The sequence below is a fragment of the Cavia porcellus genome, unplaced genomic scaffold (genome assembly GCF_034190915.1).
Source record: "Cavia porcellus strain 051 isolate PalLab524CR breed Dunkin Hartley unplaced genomic scaffold, mCavPor4.1 scaffold_12, whole genome shotgun sequence".
Taxonomy (NCBI): domain Eukaryota; kingdom Metazoa; phylum Chordata; class Mammalia; order Rodentia; family Caviidae; genus Cavia; species Cavia porcellus.
The window spans coordinates 34,648,837-34,659,019 of NW_026947495.1; the positions used below are offsets into that span (position 1 = coordinate 34,648,837).

Sequence of the window (10,183 nt, forward strand, 5' to 3'; positions counted from 1 at the left end):
ATTTTGCTTCCCTGAAATCAGTTGCATGCAGATTAACCATAGATTCCAGTGAATGAATATACTTAATGCAACTGACAGTCCTTAATATACAAACACTGAACATGGGACATTATCAATTCTTCAAGAAGTACTCTTTATGCTTTTACACAAGCGCTTAAGAACAGTCTTAAAAAAAAGATGTTGACAACTTGCCAAACCTTCTTTGTATTTTGAAAGTCCACATCAAGGAAGGGTAGTAAATAGTCACTGAGTATAGGAAAAAGGAAACTATTACCATTGTTTTTTTTTTTTTTTTTAAGATTAAAAAAAAGAGTCCCAAGGAAAAGCTTCATAATCTTTGAATTACGTTGTATATGCTATGTATATGTTGTATATGTTGTTTAATCAGTTTAAACAAATGATTTAAAATTATGCTTCTGAATAACTAGACAAAAAATTCATTACTGGTTAATTTTAAGAAAAGTAAAAGGGCTATTTTATTAAGGGTGTTTTCAGGACAGCTATTTCTATTTTGTATCATTTACAAATAACATGCAGAGTGAAGTAGATGACAATTTTGAATATTCAATTTTATCCTTTCTTAGAAGGATATACTACACACACATGTACACACATACACACACAGAGTCTAAATACATCTGTGTTTGTTTTTTAAAATGCAGTAGCTACTCCTCAAAATTTTATTTCTCAGAGACACTGGTCTATTAAGCATTAAGGTACTGAAATGTTCTTATTTGATTTGGGCACAGACATCACTGTTGCACATTTTTGACCAGCATGATAATATAAAAACATTTGTAATAGAATTCTCTGTGACCCAGCAATGGTAGCCAATGCACTGAATTTCTAAAATCCAAGCAGTTGCTGACTTACAGATTTTCCATGTGTTATAGGTCCTAAGTTAAAAAATAATACTTTACAGTGTATTAAGAACTTTAATGGATATTAACAGTAGCCCCTAGAGCAGATGTTGTGACTACCTTTCTAGGTAGAAATTAGTCTTCTCTCTCCCCAGAATTTTATTTCCTTTAACAATTAAAAAGGAAACAAACTCATAATTTTCAATCATCACTTCTGTCCTCTTGGAAGGCAACAGAATGAAGGGTTGTCTGATCTCCTCATATCATTGGTAGCTAATAATGAAAGAAAAAAGAATTAGTCTGATTCCTAGTATGACAAGTCTGACAGGTCCACATCTCTGGAGTTGGGTTTATGATAGTGTAGTTTTATACATGTTCTTGAAACTTTAAAATGTGTAAATACTGACTAGTTATAAAAATGCTAATTCTGTTTAGTAGTTCTGGAGAGAAGCCTGGGTTAGTTTCTCCAAGAATCTTCCAATGGACTGATACTTAATCTATTTATTTATTTTTGGTACTGGGGATTAAACTCACAACCTCATGCTTGCTAGGCAGGAACTTTTGTCACTGAGCTAACTCCCAGCCCTTGGACTGACACTGTAGATGCAAGGCTGACACTTTTAGTGGTAGGGTGCTAGTGTGCCTTACCCTCTTTATTATGTCTCTGCCCTGCAAATTTAACCACTTACAAGTCCAGCTATTTAAATACAAGACTATCAAAACTGCACATTTTTGGTTAATTTTTATAAGATAGTGTAGCAGGATATTTAAAAATGAGAATTTTATCAAATTTATTCAATACAATAATTGATTGGTTGAAACGACACCTGCCCAAGAGATGTTTAGTGTGTAAACAAACACACTGCTCAAGTGATGTGCCAGTGATGCTCGTTGTAAACTGTTAAGTGGTTAATGTATTTTGCTTGTTTACTCCCAATAGGAGAGGAATTTGATTTGCTAGAATTTCTGCCTGTAGACAGAAAGGTAGGTAGGCAAACTGATTTCCAGAGTTGGTGATGGAAAAGAAAGCATTCCTCTATTACCTTGAATAGAGGAAGCATTCTCCAGGTACCTTACCAGGAAGGAAGAAAGGAAGAACTATCAGCACTCCCGATCTACCCCATTTACCAATGGGTCAGAATCAGGAGTACACCGAGTTCCATTAACATAGCTTTAAGTATATTTCTCAGAGTTTGTTTTCTTGACTGGGAGAGAGACAAATGGTAAACAAGCAAACAAATTAAATATGTGACATATCAGACTGGGGTTTGATGTCTTGTTAGAGTAGATGGAGTTTTCACTGCATAGGGGACAAATAAAGATTATGAAGATAATCAAGAATGAAGGGTCGGTGCTGAAGAGATATTGCATTCTCATATCTCTGCGTACCTGAAAGTGTGGCTTATATTTGTTCTTTGTGTTCAGGTCAGAGAATGGGCTTTCCTGGTTTGTGGGGAACTCTGTGTATGCTATGCTCCTTGCTCATAGCTCAGAAATTCAATGGTAGCTGGAAAGTCTTCCATGGAGTTCTTATGAGGTCCCTTGGTTTATTTGCTACTCTGTGACATATAAGTTAATCATCTGTGTCTAGTGGCCATCCACTTGAGGAAATTCACTTTTTCACTGAATAATTAAAGGAACATGAAAATGTACAGTTGAACAAATCAGGAAAAGATTTCTAGTTCCTCTGTTAGACCTTTTCTCATGGGTTCCTTAGGTTAACAAAATTGAGAGAATGAACTCTAGAGACTCATGGATGAGTAACTTGGTGGGTGTATAGCATCATACCTGGAACAAAGGAAGCACTCCAGATTTATTTTTTGAATAAATATAAGATTGGATGACTGAATGCTGCATCAGCCTTATCTAATGGGTTAGTCACTTAAGTTTCCTCTCTTATCCCAGGAAACTATTTTAAAAAAATCTGAAAATGAGGTTTCTGGTTTAAATGAATGACGTGCTGTTGTTAGAATCATTGCCAGTGGTTTCGGTTTATTTGTATGTACATCTTGGTCTTAAGGAGAGAGTTTATTCCAATTTTCTGTAATTGTGCAATAAACTAGACTTGCCAAACCTAGATAAAGGTTTCACAGAGGCATCAACTAGTCACCAAAGAACTTGTTCTGAAAACACTGTAATAGTTATTTGCTTGACTCTTGCTATTTGAATATGTCTTTCACTTTGTTTTCATTATAAATATATAATGCGCATTTCTAGGAACACTAAAATAATGTACAACTTGCTGAGCTAATTTTCCACTCCAGAACACCATGTTTTAAAGTGGACATGTTCTGAATTTCTTGTTTCTGGACCTGAAATGGCCAGCTGAAATTCTGGTGACTCTGATTTGTTCATCTGTAAACTGGGCATAATTATTCCACTCCTACAGAGAACGCTGTGGCCATCAATTAGGTATTCATTGTAAAGTGCTTTGATTATTGGAAAGAATGACCTTTAATAAAAACAGGACACATTGTATTTATCCTTACAGCATTTTCTTCATTCTACTTATAACATCCCCCCCTCCAAACTCATAGGGGGATGAAAAAAGGAAAAGTATGAGTCCAGAAAGAGGCACTGATATCCATCACAAGATTTCACAAAGCTAGAAGGGAAAGTCACACCACACCATTGACTAGTCCTGGGTGGGTCTAATATGAGATTTAAATATTGCTTGGAAACAAAGCCATAGAGACTCCCTCAGAACCTCTTTAGGAGTAGGGACAAAAACAAAAACAAAAAGAAATAAAGAAAATCAGTGGTTGGTATATGATTCTAGATAGTGTTAATTTAAAATACTTAAGTTGTCTAACCAGAGAAGGATTTATAGTTCTTTTACTTTAGTCTCAATATTTCATAGAAGAGAAAATCAAGATTTAAAAAAAATTGTTTAATTTTTCCAAACTATAGTTATTGAATGAACTTTATATGGTATATGACAGAGTTGTAGGATGCAAGAAGCATCATTTAAAAGCGATTTCTTAATATTAAGATGATTTCCAATAAACCAAACTGAGACTTTGGAGTTTACTATGACATGAGGTTGTGACTTGTTAGATCTAAATTTTTAAAAGTGAATTTCCATCTCTGTTATCAATTATCAGGCTTCCTGTATCTTTTAGATCTTTATGAGAGTTCTCTCAGAATTCTTAGGTTTCAGAGATGGACGCTGGTCAGTTTAAATGCAAATAAACAAAAATAAATATATACATAAATGAAGACATTATTAGAAAGATAAAATGTGGCCAAGGAACAAAAGAAGAGGCCAAAGAACAGGGATCAGGAAGTTTCTGGCCAGCAGAGTTGCAGTGATTTCTGTAGCAGAACCTGGTGGTGGGTCTGCTTAGGGTCCTGTGGAGGATGGAGCAACGCAAATCACTGCTGTAACAACTTAACATCCCAGGAAAGCCTCGGATAGCAGGACCGAAGGATCTGATGAATCTCGCTATGGCAATGTGACATTGTTTGGTGGATGGACAGGTCAAGAGTGAAGCCGTTTGATGGACAGACTGCTGAGATGAGATACATAGGTAAGTGGAACAAACAGTTGTTACAAAAATAGTGAAGGTATAAGCCCAGCTTTCAAAAGAGGGAGTATAGATTTAGGGCCAACAGTTATTTATGTGCCCTGAAATTTTTTCATTATCCTAAATAGGAAAGAGTGCCATGAGTACAAATTTTTACTTTTTTTTTTTTTTTATGGCACTCTAGATTTTTAAAATATTTTTTAAAAAAAATTTAAAAATTTTTAGGTTAGTCAAGCTAAAGTTATGTTGATTTTTTTTTTATTTAAGAGAAAAAAACAAAAAACAAATACAAAAAGCAAAAAAGACAAACAATAGCAAAACTAAAACAATAACTATATAGGATTTCAAAACAAGATGATAGGAATTTAACAATGATTGTTATATTGCGTATTGTTATCTTCAAAAGGGTTGCTTGCATTACCAAATATAGACTTGCAATATTGATCTAATCAGGTGAATAGAAACTGTTCTTTTCTGAGAACTAGTAGAATTAGTAGTGCAGTCATCTTAGCTATCTTTTGTCTCTCTCTCTCTCTTTCTCTCTCTCTCTCTCTCTCTCTCTCTCTATATATATATATATATATATATATATATACAAATTTATATCTTTTTCTTTTTTCCTTCTTTTTGCCTCCTTTCTGCTATGCCCATTGCTTTTTCCCTTTGAGTAGTTTCTTATCCTTTTGCAATATTTATTGTTGATTTTGGACCTTATTTGATTTCAGTTTCTTACCACTAGGGAGACAATATGTTATTTACACATGTGAGTTTGATTTATTTCACTTATGAGTGTGGTCTCAAGTCACGTCCCTTTATCTATAAAAAACATTGATGCAATCTTTCTTTATAGCTCAGTAGTACTTCATTGTATAAAAATACCATGTCTTTTTTGTCCATTTCTCATTTGAAGGGCATTTGGGTTGTTTTTAAAATTTGGCTATTACAAATTGTGCTGCTATAAACATGGGTAGACGTATATCACTGTGCTATGGTGTTTTCAGTTCTTCTGGGAAAATACCCAGAAGCAGGATAGCCGGGTCAAATGGACTCTCTAATCCTAGTGTTATAGAGAGCTGAGCTAGAAATACTATAGGTGGTCAGGTAGGGCTAGGATGCAGGCACAGAGGACCAAATGTCTTGTGACCTTGGAGGAGACCTTGTTGTGGTCCAGATATCAAGACAGAAGGTAAAACAAATGCAACCTAAGTATAAACATTAGGGATTAGGTATTGATTACCTTGAGAAGCCATGAGTCACCATCTCAGCTCCCTACAGGAAGAGTCACTGATCCTTGCTACATGATTCGCTTCCCCATTCCTTCCTATTTTTTTCTATTCTACCTGAACAATTAATCTGATTGTTTGATAATAGTTCTGTCTCTTGCCCATCTGCCTTGCAAGTTTTCCCCACCTTAGTCCCACCTCACCTCATGGTTTTACCCTGTAAAAATCCCGAGAAAAGACAGAATCTTTGGGACCCTTTCTGTCTTTCTCTCAGACAGAAGTTTTTGTTTTTTTTTCTCTCAGTAAACATTTCTGCTCTTAACCTCCATTGTTCCTAAAATTCATTCTTTGATTTTAGAGAACACAAACTCGTACAGGACATATAATAGGTCGGGAATTTCTTTCCCCTATATCACTAGCTTTTTGAGGGACCTCCATACTGATTTCTACCAGAGTTGCATCAACTTACACTCCCACCAATAGTGGAGAAGAGTTTCTTTACCCTCACATGCCCTCCAGAATTTGTTATTGGTTGATTTCTTGATTTTGGCCATTATTTCTGGAGTGAGATGGAATCTCAGTGCTGTTTTAATTTGTATTTCTTTAGTAACCAATGATGCTAAACATTTTTTACTATAGTTATCCACTATTTATATTTCTTTTTCTGAGCAGTGTATATTAATCTCAGGTGCCCATTTTTGGGTTGAGTCTTTAAATTTTGGGGGCGTAATATTGACATAGGGTAATGAGACTCCTAACCTACTATATGTCCGGGACAAGTCCGTGTTCTCTAAAATCAAAGAATGAATTTTAGAAACAATGGACGTTAAGAGTAGGAATATTTATTGAGAGAAATAAAGCTTCTGTCTGAGAGAGAGACAGAAGGAAGGGGTCCCGAGTAAGTTGCCAAAGATTCTGTCTTTTGGGGTAGTGATTTACCTTAGCAGCATAAGTGCCTGCCTGGCAAGTGCAAGGTTGCAAGTTTGATCCCTGTACTAAGGGGGAAAAGAGAGAGAGAGAGAGAGAGAGAGAGAGAGAGAGAGAGAGAGAGAGAGAAACAAAGATTCTGTCTTTTCTCGGGATTTTTATAGAGTAAAATCATGGGGTGAGGCAGGTCTAAATTGGGGAAAACTGGGAATTCCCAAGACATGAACATCTGTTCATGAGGTGGGATAGAGGTATGGTCAACCAATAAGTTTTATTGTCCAGGCAAAATTGACCAAATCAGGGACAAATGGGGAAGTGAATCAGTCATCAGATATCTGGTCCTCTATGCTGGCTTCTTCAAGGGCCTAGCCCTGTCTGACTGCCTATAATATTTCTAATTCAGTTGCCTGTAACAATATTTTTAAGTTCTTTATATGTTCTAAATAGAAGTCCTTTATCTGAGAGACAGTTGGCTAAAATATTTTCCCAATTCATGGGTGTTCTTTTCAATCTACTGGAGATTTCTTTTAACATTCAAAAACTTTTTAGTAAAATGAGATTCTATTTATTGATTCTGGCAAGTATTTCCCATGCAGTTTGGTGTTTGTTCATGAACTCTCTTCCAACCTCTATGTCATCAAGCAGATTTAGTATTTCTGCTTTAATATTTAGATCTTTGATCCCTTTATACTTTAGTGCATGGTGATAGGCATGGATCTAATTTTAGTTTTTTAGTTTTTGGCGTATGAAAAGTCATTTTTTCCAGCACCGTTTATTGAAGAGACTATCTTTCTTTCAGTTAACATGTTTTGCCACTTTGTCAAAGATAAAGTGGCTGAGTATGTTTGTAGTTGTGGCTATACCTTCTAATCTATTCCACTGATCCTCAAGTCTGTTTTTATTCCAGTACCATGCTGATTTTATCACAGTAGCTTTGTAGTATAATTTCAAGTTAGGGATTGTGATGCCTTCTGCCTTAACTTTCTTGCCCAGAATTATCTTTGCTTTTCTAGATCTTTCTTATTTGCAGATGAATTTTAGGAACCATTTCTTAGATCTGTGAAGTATGTTAATGGTATTTTGATTGGAATTGCATTAAATTTATACAACAATTTTTGGAGAATGACCATTTTCACAATGTTTGTTCTTCCTATCCATGAACAAGGAATATCTTTTCATTTTCTGAAATCTACTCTGATTTCCTTTTCCAGAATAATGTAATTTCTTTTTTTTTTTTATTTTAAAGGGGTAAAATTAAACACAACAAAATAGGACATAAGAAAACAATGTAAAAGATCTAAATTTCAAAGCTAGATGACCTGAGATCTTCAGCCTCTATCATATTGTCTCTTGTTTTCTTCCAAATAGTTGTCCATGTCTTCACATACAGAGAATTCATACAAAACAACATAGTATAAAACTGATCTGAACAGAATGAGGAAGGTGTTTTAGATCTTCAAAACCAGACAATAGGGAAGTCACTAATGGCTGTCATAGAGTCTCTCATTCTCTTCAAAATAGCTGTCCATACTTTCATGTATATTGAAGATCAATCAAACAAAATAGGCAGAGGGGGAGGGGTTGCTTGATTTCCCAGCACTTCAGGTCCCAGCATGGCACAGGTCCCAGTAAACGCTCCCATCCTGGGCTGCTGCAGCCTGCCATGCTCACAGCTGCTCACCAGGGGGCAAGGAGTTGCTTGGTTTCCTGGAGCTCCAGGTCTCAGCATGGGATGGGTCCCATCCTGGGCCAACACAGCCTGCCACTCTCACAGCCATTCATCAGGTGGGGGAGGGGTTGTTTCAAGCTGTTTCTTTCTAATGAATTGAACATTTCACTGCCCAAGTTCTGAAATGGCCAACAGACAGCAAGACATCTCTCTAGGCTCCTGCTCAAAACCAACAGTGTCAGGAACCTGCCAGCCTTGATTGAGGGCCAGATAATGTAATTTCAATGTTGAGATCTTTTATTTCCTAAGTATTTCATTTTTTTTGAATGCTATTGTGAAGAGTGTGGCTTCCTCATTACAGTGAATTTGTTGGTTGTGTACAGGAACATTTTTGAGTGTTGATTTTGTATCCAGCGACATTATTGAATTTGGTTATTACTCTTAGAAGTTTTTCAATGGAGTTTTGGGTCTCTTCTATGTAGAATAATATGTCATCTGCAAATAATGACACTTTAACTTTTTCCTTTCCTATCCTTATTCCTTTTATTTCTCTCTTTTGTCTAATTCCTCTGGCTATTGTTTCCAGAATTATATTGAATAGGAGTGGTGATAATGGACATCCTTGTCTTGTTCCTGATTTTAGAATGAAAGTCTTCAGTTTTTGTTCATTTAGTATGATGTTGGCTGTTGGTTTATCATATATGGCTTTATGGGATTAAAAATTGGTGGCCAACTTAATGGAAGCTCATTTAAATCAGTATGCTGCTGAATGTAGATAGCCCACCTGAGGAAAGTTGCCAGTATAAATAGAGACGTAGAGAAGAAGAGCTAGGCATTGTGGGTTCTCCTAAATGTGGCTGTTTGTCCTTCTGAGGAGCTTGTCATGACTAGCTTCCCCAATATGAGTTTGACTATTATCATCAGAGGAACTCAGGACCTTGTTGGTAAGAGTGGTTGTGGTTCACTTTTGGGGAGCTTTGGTTCTTATGTTGAGCATCACTTCCTGGCTCTGGAGGGAAGATGTATGCTGTTTAATCTCCAGGAAAAACTTGTCATGCTGGCTTTCTTGCATGTACTTGACTGTTCTTATCATCAGAGGAACTCAAGACCTCCTGTCTCCTGCAGATGGCTGTGGTAATTTTCAGGGCAGCCCTGGTCTTTATTTTACGAGTGACTTATCAGCTCCAGTGCAGAACTCTCAGTCTACCAGCACAGCTCCTTCACCCCACTGGCACACAGTTTCTAGCTTCCACTACTGACCTTTGGGCCTTCCCAGTACAGATCCATAAAACAGACTGGCATGAGTCCTTTTTGGAGGCTGTAGACATCCAGCTGGACTCATGGGAGGCACTGTCATGGGCTGTAGGTCTTCATCTGGACTCAAGCAGGATATTACTGTGGGATCGAGGCCCTTGGCTGAATATTCTGTCTTTAGTATTATGGACAGATTTCCTGTACTTTCTTGTGTTTCACTCTGGGTGACCATCATAAAATAATATTGTAAATTCTGTGTTCTGCTTGCAATTGTTCTCCTTACAACTCCTGACTACAACATATGACTTATATCAGGTTGAGATGAAGACCATGTATTCTGATTTTCCATAGGGTTTTTATCATGAATGAGTGTTGGATTTTGTCAAAAGCTTTTTCTGCATCTATTGAGATGATCATGCGATTCTTGTCTTTGGCTCTGTTGATATGGTATATTGAATTTATTGGTTTGCACATATTGAACCACTCCTGAATTCCTGGGATGAATTCCATCTGATCATGGTACATAATCTTTTTGATGATTTGTTGCATTCTATTTGCCAGTATTTTATTGAGGATTTTTGCATCTAGGCTCATTAGGGAGATTGGCCTATAGTTCTCTTTTGGTTTGGTCTTTCTCTAGTTTTGGTATTAGGGTAAAACTTGCTTCCAGGAATGAATTAGGGAGACTTATTTTCCTTTTGATTTCACTTAATAATTTGAGGA

The 10,183-nt window shown here is 36.4% G+C and overlaps 1 non-coding gene across 1 annotated transcript; it reads right to left on the reverse strand.

Annotated features, from left to right (window-relative positions):
- Window positions 1–8,342: 8,342 nt before the first annotated feature.
- On the reverse strand, window positions 8,343–8,476 carry LOC111754185 (small nucleolar RNA SNORA2/SNORA34 family). The gene has a single exon (XR_002788899.1). It is a non-coding gene; the product is annotated as a small nucleolar RNA SNORA2/SNORA34 family (small nucleolar RNA).
- Window positions 8,477–10,183: the final 1,707 nt, after the last annotated feature.